This window comes from Euprymna scolopes, chromosome 36 (assembly GCF_053919585.1).
Source record: "Euprymna scolopes isolate OS-2025 chromosome 36, ASM5391958v1, whole genome shotgun sequence".
Classification (NCBI taxonomy): domain Eukaryota; kingdom Metazoa; phylum Mollusca; class Cephalopoda; order Sepiida; family Sepiolidae; genus Euprymna; species Euprymna scolopes.
Window position 1 is genome coordinate 69,679,379 of NC_136517.1, and position 14,549 is coordinate 69,693,927.

At 29.4% G+C, this 14,549-nt stretch overlaps 1 non-coding gene across 1 annotated transcript; it reads left to right on the top strand.

Annotated features, from left to right (window-relative positions):
* The first annotated feature begins 718 nt into the window (after positions 1 to 718).
* On the top strand, positions 719 to 920 carry LOC145260885 (U2 spliceosomal RNA). The gene has a single exon (XR_013864375.1). It is a non-coding gene; the product is annotated as a U2 spliceosomal RNA (small nuclear RNA).
* The last annotated feature ends 13,629 nt before the right edge of the window (positions 921 to 14,549 follow it).

Sequence of the window (14,549 nt, forward strand, 5' to 3'; positions counted from 1 at the left end):
CTTTTGTAATAGCATTTCGTTACTTTTGTAATAGCATTTCGTTACTAATTTCATTTATGATCCATTTCTTTCTTCTTACTCATTGATTTGTATTTGGTTTGTTGTAAATTCAAAACGGCCAACATTTGCATCAAATCAAAGGATCACGATGTTCAAAACTTTCTTTTGAACCCGACAGCTTCTATGTTTTTTTTGTCTTTTTTTATGATTTTATTGATGCAACATAAGTCCCAGGCTTATTTTATCTGTGATCCTGTCACTTTTGTCACAGAGATAGTGTTTATCTATCCCATATGTAGAAATAGCAGTAAACTATCACAACACGTAGTTATCAGATGTTTTTAGTCGCGTGCAAGCGACTCTATAAGTCACCCCGTCGGTCGGTCGGTCAGTCCATAACACTTTTGTGCTTGGCCTTTTTGGTTAAGATCAAAGGTCTGTTCTTAATAGATGCTGTTCTTAGCTTTTTAAGCTTTTCTTGGCCTTTTGGCCAAGATCGAAGTGTACTGTCTGTTCCGGCAGATGCTGCAGGCAGGGACCATATGTGGGGGAGACGCCAGATGTAAGACCTTGGTCAATGCAGGGGCGACCCTTCATACCAATTGTCATTATCCGGCTCCCCTACTCCCCGGAGAGTTGGTCCCCATTTCCCCTTCACTCCTCACATTAAAAATCGGCCTTGCGCCTAATTTGCTCGGTGGGGGGGGGGCAAATAAATACCCTTTTCTTGGCCAAAAGGCCAAGATCAAAGTGTAGTATCTGTTCTTACTACATGCTGTACTTATTGTGATATAAAGTGGGGGATCACTTTTCTGTATTAATTTAATGTAAAATGATCACACACTTTACAACCAGTCAGTCTTATAGCCATTAAAGTAATTCTCCAGATCATTCAAGTTGTTTTTGAAGGATTCCAGTTATTTTTTAAGCATTCAAGTCATTCTTAAGGTCATTCAATTCATCCTTAAATTCATTAAAGTCATTCTAAGTCATTTACTTTTTATTTATTTTAGTCATTTCAGTCCATTTTTCGGTCATTTTAGTTTATCTTTAAGAATTTCATGTCAATCCCACATTCACGCATTCATTCATCACACGAGAGCACGCAACTAATGGCTATCCGCCATGTTGATAGTCTGATCAGTATTTGTTTCAATGAACTATAACTTGTAAGTCAAGCATGAATCGATGACTATTCACGGCAAAGAATATTAAAAATATTAATTTATTATTTCAATCCCACACTCATTGGTCTGTTTTTCAATATCAATTGTCTTTTTATTTAGATGGCCACGAAGAAGAGATTACCATAATCTCTCAGCAACTATTTTCGAAAATATCCATTCTCAGCACGTGCCTTACTAGGAGGGAATCACTTTCTCGGCTTTCAGGTGAAACATGGGAAGAGGGCATAGCAAGGGCAGACAAATATAATCTGAGGATCGAATCGAAATAAATGTGTGTGTGTGTGTGTGTGTGTGTGTGTGTGTGTGTGTGTGTGTGTGTGTTTATTAATGTTTTTTTTTGTTGTTGAAAAACATTTTTTTAAATAAATATAAGAAACTTATAACACAAAATAGTTTTATTTAAACAAAATAGACATTCATTTTATTTTATGAATATAAAGTTTTTCACGAATTAAATTAACCATTAGAAACAAAACCGAGTTGTTTTTAAAACAAAAAATGTTTGACTTATTACGAAAATTTAAAATTTTGAAAGAAAAATTTATTTTTCAAAATTCACACGCATTTCAATAATGCAATATCATATTTTATTAAAAATAAAAAATGTCTATTTTGTTTAAAAAAAATAAGTTTCTTATATTTGTTTTAATTCAAGAAATATATTACAAAGACTTTATGTACAAAGTATTTACAAACATTTTTATTAAAAATTAAAAAGATGTCTATTTTGTTTTAAAATAAATTTTTTATATATAGTTATTAAAATAACACTTCCTCAACAAAAAAACAACAAAAAAAGATGTTTTTCTTTTCGATTTGGTCCTCAAATTGCACTTTCGCCATGTCCCCAAAAATGATTCAGTTCTAGTGCACAAGTATCCATTTCTCTAACCATCACGTGATCAATCACAACTCCGTAACATTATAAGGGAATTGGCACAATAAATTAAAATGACCAGCATTAAATAACTCAGAAAAGGGTTGATATGTTGTTGAACAAAACAAAGAAAACTTTCTGTCATAATCACTGAGAACTTTGTTAAAAAGTATATCTGAAACTAATTGATAATAATTTAATAAGATATGCCCACACACATTTCTTGCGATATAATAAGCCTATTCTTTGCACAATTAGAGCTTTAATTCACACGCATTTCATAATGGTTAGGATTGTTTATGTCCTGAGGAAGTGTCTGCTTTTAGATTCTTATTTTGGTAAAAAGATTTTTCGTTTTGTTTCTTTTTTCTTCACTAAAATGTTATTCATTTACGTCTTAGAATTAAGAAACACTCAAGGATTAGTCACATACTTGAACCAATTCTAATTTCCGTAAACTAATTTCGACAGATTTTTAACGAGTGTAGAAAGTGGACCTTGGGTTTACTTTCAGCATCCGCGTAACTTTTGCTTCCCCTTTTTTTTTTTTTTTGTCCATGAACGATGTTTCTGACAAAGAGGGAAAACTTACTGTTTTCTACACCAGAATCTTTTCCATCTAATACTTATCGTTAGTAAGTTTTTGACCTTGAAGTAGTATTTTTTAGCTCCTTACATCAAGTGGTTTCATGTCTAGTCTGGAGCGATTTCGATTAAAAAAAAAAAACTATGGCATTACCAAGAAGGAAAAAATGATACTTCCTAATTTTGGATAAAAAATATTTTCAGAACTTAATTACGAGGGGCGTTCAATGACTTACTCCCAGCTGTCTGATTTAGCTATTTGTTTAGCTGAAATTTTTTATATGCAATGATTTATATCTCTATGAGTTATGTGGCAAATTGCAGCTCTGAACTAATTGTGGTTTGTGACTTAAAGGTGTTTAAACTGAGTCAGGTGTGAAATCGAGCCTGTATAGTATTGTTCAGTGATCCAGTTTTGTATTTGAAAGGACGCACATCACAGGAGACTTTTGATGAAATGGAAGTAAAGTATGGTAACGATGCCCCATCATATGACCTTGTTAAATGCTGGCATCGTGAATTCAAACATGGCCTGAAATCTGTGGGAACAGCTCCCAGACCTGGTCGACTCCTTCCTGCCATTGATGGGATAGGATATATATCAATAAAGTTAAGGTTGCCATTTAATAGATTGGCACGTAACTATTTGTCAAATAGCCCAGTAGGTCAAGATTAGTATATATATATATATATATATATATATATATATATATATATATATATATATATATATATATGCATAAGGTGTCAGCCAGATTGATTCGTATGTTGTTAAAAACGAGAACGTGTTGAGGGCTCGAGGATGAATTTGGAGATGTGTCAATTTAAAAAAAAAAAAAACTGGATGAAACCTGGATCTACCATATCACTATGATCTAGAGACCTTTCAGTCAATTCAGTTAATAAATTGGAAGCACTTGAACTCACCACCCCCGAAGAAGGCAAGAGTGAAGCCCTCTGTTACCAAGGTCATTCTTAGTCTTCTAGGACCAAGATGAAGTAGTGATGACAAATTTTCGTAGCAACTGGAAAGAATGCATAAAGCATGATACTCTATATTCAACCATTCTTGTGACTGAAATATAACATTCAATAATATTACTTAAGTTCAAACCACATCATCGTAAACATTGATTTAAATATCTACATCTACATTCCATTGCCTCTAACTGTATTAGTTTAATATATTCAAGTTTTCATATCCACAGTCGAAATCAATATATATATATATATATATATATGATTGTTGAGCTGGATTAAATCCGACGATATGAAATAAAATGGAGGTGAAAGGACCTGAATACTTAACGTTTCGCCCGATTTATGCGAGCTTTTTCAAGAGCGATGGTCATTGACGAGAGAGTTGGAAGATTTGGGGTTATATATAATGATGGGGGAGAACAGCGTGTTTTCCTTATGTAAATTAGATGTCTATATACATACATTTTATGATTAGAGAAAATAATAAATTAGAGTAAACTAGCGTAGTGGATTACGTCAAAAAGTTAAAATATCGTAGAGATTTAAAAGATTGCATCTGGAAATATAACCGTGATAGATTAAGTAAATAAAATGAAACGAGATTACGAAGGGAGTTTTTAAAAATGAGATAATTGAATTGGGATAAAATAACGTAGTAACTGTAGATGGCGTCTAAAAATAAGAATAGGTGATAAAATGGGGTCTAAAAATAGACACTGATAAAATAAAATACAGTAAATAAGTAAAATAAAAATAATAAAATGAAGTGAAATTACGAGTGGATCTTTTCTTTTTTTTTTAATATATACATATTTCGAGTTTAACCTGTGTCTAAATTGTTCTCTTTAATAATTATTTTCGACAGATAGGAAGCAATGTGGAAAAAAACTTTTCTTTGTTTAATTATATTGCTGGCATGGGAGATTATAGCTGACTCGATTAAACGTTGTGTGGATCTATTATGTATGTGTTTAAGGAAAGTCGCTTTGTTAAAATTAAAATGATGGTTGTTCTCCATGATGTGACAAAATATGGCGTTGAGTGTATTGTTGTTTTTTACATCTCTTTTGTGTTCATACATTCTTTTCTTTAAAATTCGTCGAGTTTCTGCTACGTATATTCTTCCACAATCAAGGCAGAGTATGGAATATATTCCGGCTTTGGTGTTAGTGTTGGTATTAGTCATAATTTTATGTGTTAGATCCCTAATTGTTAAAGAGTTTAGTTTTGTTATTTGAATGCCTGTCTTATTTAGCTTCTTATAGATTGTGTTGTTTTTTTTTTACTTTCATCATATTTTGCTTTAGTTTTGATACCCCCAAATTCGAAGCTATCTCTTCACAACCCTTCCTTTTCATAACCTATCATACTTTAATAAATCAGAGTCCATTTTCTGTAGGCTGTTTTTGAACCCACTCAACGATGGGTACTTTTGCTAGTATATATATATATATATATATATATATATATATAGCATTAATGTCAACTCTCCTAAATTAATACATATTCTAAAACTACCCCCACACACAATACACACACTCACATAAATGTGTGTGTGTGTGTGTGTGTGTATTAGGTTGTTCATTAGGATGTGGAATGGAATATAGCAGTATCTCTGGTTAGCTACTGCCAGTCAGAAAGGTACTAACCTTCCACAATGTGCGTACTTTACTGGATAAATCTACAAAACAAAAATAAATGTTTTACATTAGCAATATTACAATAGAGGAAAATATTTAGAGCAGATAGGAGGAATAGGAAGAAGAACAGATCAAAGGAAAAACATTTGCATAAAAAGGTCCATTTAAAACCTTTCATCTTCTCTCTCTCTCTCTCTCTCTCTCTCTCTCTCTCTTTCCCTCTCTCTCTTTGACACACCAACTCAACTGGAAAATGTGCTTATAGCAAGGATTTACCTGCAAGAAGAAAACGGCTGCACGTTGTATGCAAATGAGTCAGGTGCCAATGAAAACAAACAAATGACATGCACAATTTCTTTGCCAGTCATATCTGAAATCCATTTCACAACCAGTCATGGGCAACTATGGCTCTATAAACAGGCGCTAATGAGCACTCTTACCACTTGTTTGCTGTATGAAGGCTAGGATCGTTTGCTGCAATGTGTATTTAACATTCGGATTGCATGGTATTCCATCGTTTTTTGGTATTTATTCTCACCATCACATTGCCTGTTTCAATACAGAAAACGTAGCAAAGCAAATGTACACATTTAGAAAATCAAACGTTCGTGTCAAATCAAGTGTTTGTTTCTGTCGTTATGCGTCCGCCCTAAGGATTGTAGTGAAGTAGAAAAAAAAAGAAATTAAAAATATATATATATAAGACACAGCTGTTCCTTCCAAAAGGTCAAGCTCTTCAACGTCGAAAAATAATTCACCGTCACAAAAAGAATTCGCCGTCACTTCTTCCAACCGTCGTTTCACTCTCTGCGCTCTTCACGCCTGCTTAAAACAAAAAAGCAAAGTACCATTTATATGCTGCCCATTTCTCCACTTATGCAAATTGACTATCAACCAGAGCCATCTAGTTTTCCATTTCTCCAAACAACCAATTTGCAAAGGGGGACAACTCAAACCACACAGAGCCATCTAGTTTTCCATTTCTCCAAACAGCCAATTTGCAAAGGGGGACAACTCAAACCACAAGGATAATATTATAAAGACCGGGAGAATATGTACTTCAGCACGTACAAGTCATACTCACTTGCCAAGTCGCACGGACTACACACTTTATTTGCTGTATTTACTTTTCTGTGCAATTTTTTTTTTTTTTTCACTTAATACCGAGTTTTGTCTTTCTTCCAGACTCTAACAACACAGGTGACGAGGAAACCCAAACTTATGTCGCAACATAGCATCGGAGACTGAATCTTAAAAAGGACACTAAAATACGGGCAACAAAGATTATTTAAAACCATTTATTCGATAACCTTAAAAAGAAGAAACGTGGCAAAACAACGGCGAAATTTCTCAACAATCTCAAAAGCTAAAAAACATCAACGGACTTGGAAAAAAATCTGTAAGTTGGATTTTTTATTTAAGTGAATTCCCCCTTTTCTCTCGAAGAAGAAGTCAGTGATGTCATTTTATTTCGGCGCTGTGTTAACTTTTAGCAAAGAGGAATATTTTTTTTTCTTAGAAAGAGGAAAAGTATCACAATTGAAATTATAAATCTTTATTTTACTAAGTCCAACCATAAAAACATTTATGCGAAAGACGTGTTAAAAAAGTGATTTTTTTCTTAGTGAAAAAAAGATAAGGCTTTATATTTTGTTTGCTTTCTTGTGTTATCAGCGTAAGATTGAAATTTATAAAGCTGTACTTATAAAAACACTTTTTAAATATGGAAGACTTCAAGTCTACTATGCTCGAATTGGTTAAATACCAAATGAATAAGTGTCTAAAACCGAAGAAAAATGACAAAAATTCAAATGGAACAACATTAGAAAAACGTGGAAAGACAGTAGAAAAACGTAGAAAGAAAGCAAAACAAAAAGACAAAACAATAAAAATGAAGAAAAATTTCAAATCTTCTACTAGAATAACAATAGAAAAACGAAGAAAGACTGCTTGAACAACAACAAAAACGAGAAAAAACAGCAGGAGATTGTAGAATTATTATTACAAACATTTTAAAATTGGGCTAAAAATACCGAGGATTAAATTTTTTTCTCAAAATGCCATTTCGAGTGCAATTGACAATCTCACTTATTCCTCAGAGGAGAATAAAAACCTTTTCTTCATATTTAAGAAAATATGAAGATTATATAAAATAGATTGTGAAAAATGGCCAGACTCTAAAAAAAAGTTCGTCCACTCCTCCAAAAATTAGGGACCATCGAACATAGTACGTTTTTTTAATAAAAAAAAACCCAGCGACTTGATTTTGCTGAAGCTGTTCTAACATTCTTTTGCTGATTTTGCTGAAGCTGTTCTAACATTCTTTTGCTGATTTTGCTGAAGCTGTTCTAACATTATATATTTCGCCCTAAAACTTATGTATGGCCGCACTCTTTATTTACAATTACTTTTCTGTTTAATATATTTTGTTTCCACAAACGACCGAGTTGTGTATTTCTTGTAGACCATTATGAGACCACCACAGTTACAAATCAAGTGCTACACACTAAACATATTGTCACAAATAAAATGTATTGTTACAAATAAAATGTATTGTTATGAACCAAGTTTATTGTTACAAATAAAATGTATTGTTACAAACCAAGTTTATTGTTACAAATAAAATGTATTGTTACAAACCAAGTTTATTGTTACAAATAAAATGTATTGTTATAAACCAAGTTTATTGTCACAAATCCAAAACTGATATACAAATAAGACAATATTTCTATACAAGATGCTTTAATGTCTGCACACACAAAAATATTTGTGAATTTTTTCATATATGTAAGATCAGTTCTATGATCCCGTCACATACCTCATCTATAACAAATTTAAATTTACACAAATAAGTTGCAAGCAGAATTAATTAAATTCTAAGTGTAAAATACCTGAATATGGTATATGATTTCACTGAAAATGTATGGAGGAAGGGAGAGAGGGGTTTATTTTGTTGACTATAAATGTTCAGCATATAGACCCCTTGAGATACTTGCACACGTGGCTTCATCAGCAAGGACCTCTACACGAAAAGGATAATTGGTATGGAGAGGCTGATTCATAGACTATCTTCTCTAAATATGGTTGATTAAATTAAACAAGTTTTATAGTTTAAAGGTCAAGTATTGCCAAGACAAAAATTGGCGGTGACGTACACGGATATAATATGGCACGTGTCATTTTGGATTGTCGTGACAAATAAAACTGACCTGCATTCACAAAGGAAACGACTTATTACAATATCTATCTTGAAAAAGGTATGACAAATATTTTATATATATATATATATATATATATATATATATATATATATATATATATATATATATATATAAGAGCAAATAGTTAATAATACATATATATTTGTACATATTTGTGAATTATTCCACGGATTTCGGCCTTTTGGGTTATTTTGGACCATCTTCTGATCATGCGATTTCCTTGGATTTTATTTGTGCGAATGGAAATTTAATTAACTTTCTTGGATTTACATTTTTGGATTTTACCGTCATTAGATACTTTACCTCTCACCAGATTATGCATTCACGTGAAATAATCTTTTCTTCACCATATTCCCTCTGCTTCACGTTTTGTTATCAACTTTGACTTACTTGCAGTTTCATCAAATACTTTTGTATGCAAAATCCGATCCCGCATTTTGCTAATTCCTACCCTCTGATGAGAAAGAAAGTATTTCTTCCATGAGCCGCGGATTAAGGACTATCCAATTATCTAGTGTTTCCTTTTAAGATTAAATATGTTTTTAAATCTTTTTCAAAGTGTTTTTAACATGTTTTATTAACTATTTGCTCTTATTATAAGCTCTATCTGCTATTTGGTTTTATCGAGCATTTACATCTGGTTGAGATAATTTTATAAATATTAATTCTTTAATATTTATAATATATTTTAGGTTTACCATCTTGGATAATTTTGGTAAATTTAATTGTAATTTTTACTTTATATATATATATATATATATATGATGATTGCAACGTCTTGTCAGACGAGTGCCACTCCCTCAGACATTTAAAATCCATGAGCCCAAATTCCTGAGGGAGTATCTATACAAAGATGATGTTACAGAGTCTTAGCTCTGTACGACAGCTAAGTCTCTCTCTCGGTTCAAAATGTTGGGATCCAGCAACAAGATAGAGCAAGATAGCCAGCAACAAATTAAACTGCAGACCAGCTTAATGCGGGTATTGGTCTCCCGCTTTATGGTTTTTTAAATCAGAGATTTGCTTCTCCTAGAAAGGTTGCCTTCACCACGGCTTACGGGAGCCCTCTCCACCCCAATGCACATATACACACACACAAATATACACGGTGGTAGTTGGCTGTTGACCCAGAAAAAGAGTTCATATATATATATATATATATATATATATATATATATATATATACATATATATATATATATATATATATATATATATATATATATATATATATATATATTTATAATTATATATAATGGGAGACATTAATGGATTAATTTAATCTATGGTAGAAATGAATTAATTTCATCTATGGTAGAAATGGATTTATTTAATCTATGGTAGAAAGGGATTCATTAAATCTATGGTAGGAATAGATTAATTTAATCCATGGTAGAAATGGATTAAGTTAATCTATGGTAGAAAGGGATTAATTTAATCTATGTTAAAAGGGGATTTATTTAATCTATAATAGAAATGGATTAATTTAATCTATGGTAGACATGGATTTATTTAATCTACTGTAGACATTGATTAATTTAATCTATGGTAGAAATGGATTAATTTAATCTACGGTAGAAATGGATTTATTTAATCTATTTATTTAATCTATGGTAGAAATAGATTTATTTAATCTATGGTAGAAATGGATTCATTTAATCTATATTGGAAATGGATTTATTTAATCTATGGTAGAAATGGATTTATTTAATCTATGGTAGAAATGGATTAATTTAATCTACAATAGAAATGAATTAGTTTAATCTATGGTAGAAATGAACTAATTTAATCCATGATAGAAATGGATTAATTTAATCTATGGCAGAAAGGGATTAAAATTAATCTACGGTAGAAATTGATTAATTTAATATATGGTAGAAATGAATTAATTTAATCTATAGTAGAAATGGATAATTTTAATCCCTGCTAGAAATGGATTAATTTAATCCATGGTAGAAAGGGATTAATTTAATCTATGTTAAAGCAGGATTTATTTAATCTATCGTAGAAATGGATTCATTTAATCTATGGAAGAAATCTATTAGTTTAATCTATGGTGGAAATGGATTAATTTAATCTATGGTAGAAATGGATTAATTTAATCTATGGTAGAAATGGACCGATTTAATCTACTGTAGACATTGGTTAATTTAATCTATGGTAGAGATGGATTTATTTAATCCATGGTAGAAATAGATTTATTTAATCTATGGTAGAAATATATTAATTTAATCTACCGTAGAAATGAATTAATTTGATCTATGGTAGAAATGAATTAATTTAATCTATGACAGAAATGAATTAATTTAATCCATGGTAGAAAGGGATTAATTTAATCTACGGTAGAAATGGATAAAGTTAATCTATTGTAGAAATGAATTAATTTAATCCATGGTAGGAAGAAATTAATTTAATCTATGGTAAAAGGGGATCAATTTAATCTATGGTAGTAATGGATTAAATTAATTTACGGTAGAAATAGATTAATTTAATGCATAGGGGGAAATGGATTAATTTCATCTATTTTAGAAATTAATTATTTTAATCTATGGTAGAAGTGGATTAATTTAATCTTCAGTTAAAATAGATTAATCTAATCAATGGTAGAAATGGATTAATTTAATCCATGAGAGAAATAAATTAATTTTATCTATAGTAGAAAGGCATTAATTTAATATATGGTAGTAATGAATTCATTTAATCTATGGTAAAATGGATTCATTTAATCTATGATAGAAATGGATTTATTTAATCTATTTTAGAAATTAATTATTTTAATCTATGGTAGAAGTGGATTAATTTAATCTTCAGTTAAAATGGATTAATTTAATCAATGGTAGAAATGGATAATTTTAATCCATGCTAGCAATGGATTAATTTAATCCATGGTAGAAAGGGATTAATTTAATCTATGGTAGAAATGGATCGATTTAATCTACTGTAGACATTGATTAATTTAATCTATGGTAGAAATGGATTAATTTAATCTACGGTAGAAATGGATTTATTTAATCCATGGTAGAAATAGATTTATTTAATCTATGGTAGAAATATATTAATTTGATCTACGGTAGAAATAAATTAATTTGATCTATGGTAGAAATGAATTAATTTAATCTATGACAGAAATGAATTAATTTAATCTATGGTAGAAAGGGATTAATTTAATCTACGGTAGAAACGGATTAAGTTAATCTATTGTAGAAATGAATTAATTTAATCCATGGTAGAAAGGGATTTATTTAATCTATGTTAAAAGGGGATTAATTTAATCTATGGTAGTAATGGATTAAATTAATCTAGGGTATAAATGGATTAATTTAATCTATGGTAGAAATGAATTAATTTCATCATTGGTAGAAAGAGATTAATTTAATCTTCAGTTAAAATGGATTAATTTAATAAATGGTAGAAAGGAATTAATTTAATCTATGTGGGAAATGGATTAATTTAATCTATGATAGAAATGCATTAATTTAATCTGTGGTAGAAAGGGATTAATTTAATCTAGGGTAGAAATGGAATACTTTAATTTATGGTAGAAATGAATAAATTTAATCCATGGTAGGAAGGGATTAATTTAATCCATTGTAAAAGGGGATCAATTTAATCTATGGTAGTAATGGATTAAATTAATCTACGGTAGAAATGGATTAATTTAATGCATGGGGGAAATGGGTTAATTTCACCTATTTTAGAAATTAATCATTTTAATCTATGGTAGAAGTGGATTAATTTAATCTTCAGTTAAAATAGATTAATTTAATCAATGGTAATAATGGATTAATTTAATCTATAGTAGAAAGGCATTAATTTAATATATGGTAGAAATGAATTCATTTAATCTATGGTAGAAATGGATTCATTTAATCTATTTTAGAAATTAATTATTTTGATCTATGGTAGAAGTGAATAAATTTAATCTTCAGTTAAAATGGATGAATTTAATCAATGGTAGAAATGGATAATTTTAATCCATGGGAGAAATAGATTAATTTCATCTATAGTAGAAAGGCAGTAATTTAATATATGGTAGTAATGAAGTCATTTAATCTATGGTAGAAATGAATTCATTTAATCTATGATAGAAATGGATTTATTTAATCTACGGTAGACATTGATTAATTTAATCTATGGTAGAAATGGATTAATTTAATCTATGGTAGTAATGGATTTATTTTATCTACGGTAGAAATGGATTAATTTAATCTATGGTAGAAATGGATTAATTTAATCTACGGTAGAAATAGATTTATTTAATGCATGTGGGAACTGGATTAATTTAATCTATTTTAGAAATTAATTATTTTAATCTATGGTAGAAGGGGATAAATTTAATCTTCAATTAAAATGGATTAATTAAACCAATGGTAGAAATGGATTTATTTAATCGATGGGAGAAATTGGTTAATTTAATCTATGGTAGAAAGGGATTAATTTAATCTATGGTAAAAGAGGATTTATTTAATCTATGGTAGAAATAGATTAATTTAATCAACGGTAAAATTAATTAGTTTAATCAATGGTAGGAATGAATTAATTTAATCTATGATAGAAATGGACTAATTTACTCTATAGCAGAAAGGGATTAAATTACGGTAGAAATGGATTCATTTAATCTACGGTAGTTATTCATTAATTAAATCTATGGTAGAAATGGATTTATTTAATCGATGGTAAAAATGGATTTAGTTAATCTATTTATTTAATCTATGGTAGAAATGGATGTATTTAATCTATGGTAGAAAGGAATTCATTAAATCTATGGTAGAAATAGATTAATTTAATCCATGCTAGAAATGGATTAAGTTAATCTATGGTAGAAAGGGATTAAATTAATTTATGTTAAAAGGGGGTTATTTAATCTATAATAGAAATGGATTAATTTAATCTATGGAAGAAATGAATTTATTTTATCTACGGTGGACATTGATTAATTTAATCTATGGTAGAAATGGATTAATTTAATCTACGGGAGAAATACATTCATTTAATCAATTTATTTAATCTATGGTAGAAATGGATTTATTTAATCTATGGTAGAAATGGATTCATTTAATCTATATTGGAAATTTATTGATTTAATCTATGGTAGAAATGGATTTATTTCATCTATGATAGAAATGGATTAATTTATTTACGGTAGAAATGAATTAGTTTAATCTGTGGTAGAACTGAAATAATTTAATCTATGATAGAAATGGATTAATTTAATCTATGGCAGAAAGGGATTAAAATTAATCTACGGTAGAAATTGATTAATTTAATATATGGTAGAAATGAATTAATAAAATCTATGGTAGAAATGGATTAATTTAATCTACGGTAGAAATGGATTTATTTAATCTATGGTAGAAATGGATTTATTTAATCTATGGTAGAAATGGATTTATTTAATCTATGGTAGAAAGGGATTAATTTAATCTATGATAAAAGAGAATTTTTTTAATCTATGGTAGAAATATATTAATTAAATCATGGTAGAAATTGATTAATTTCATCTACGGTAAAATGAATTAGTTTAATCTATGGTAGAAATGAATTAATTTAATCTATGATAGAAATGGATTAATTTAATCGATAGCACAAAGGGATTAAATTAATCTACGGTAGAAATGTATTTATTTAATTTACGGTAGACATTCATTAATTAAATCTATGGTAGAAATGGATTCATTTAATCTATGGTAGAAATGAATTAATTTAATCTATGTATTATATCTATGGTAGAAATGGATTTATTTAATCTATGGTAGAAAGGGATTCATTAAATCTATGGTAGAAATAGATTAATTTAATCCATGGTAGAAATGGATTAAGTTAATCTATGGTAGAAAGGGATTTAATTAATCCATGTTAAAAGGGGGTTTATACAATCTTTAATAGAAATGAATTAATTTAATCTATGGAAGAAACGGATTTATTTAATCTACGGTAGACATTGATTAATTAAATCTATGGTAGAAATGGATTAATTTAATCTACGGTAGAAATGGATTTATTTAATCTATTTATTTTATCTATGGTAGAAATGGATTTATTTAATCTATGGTGGAAA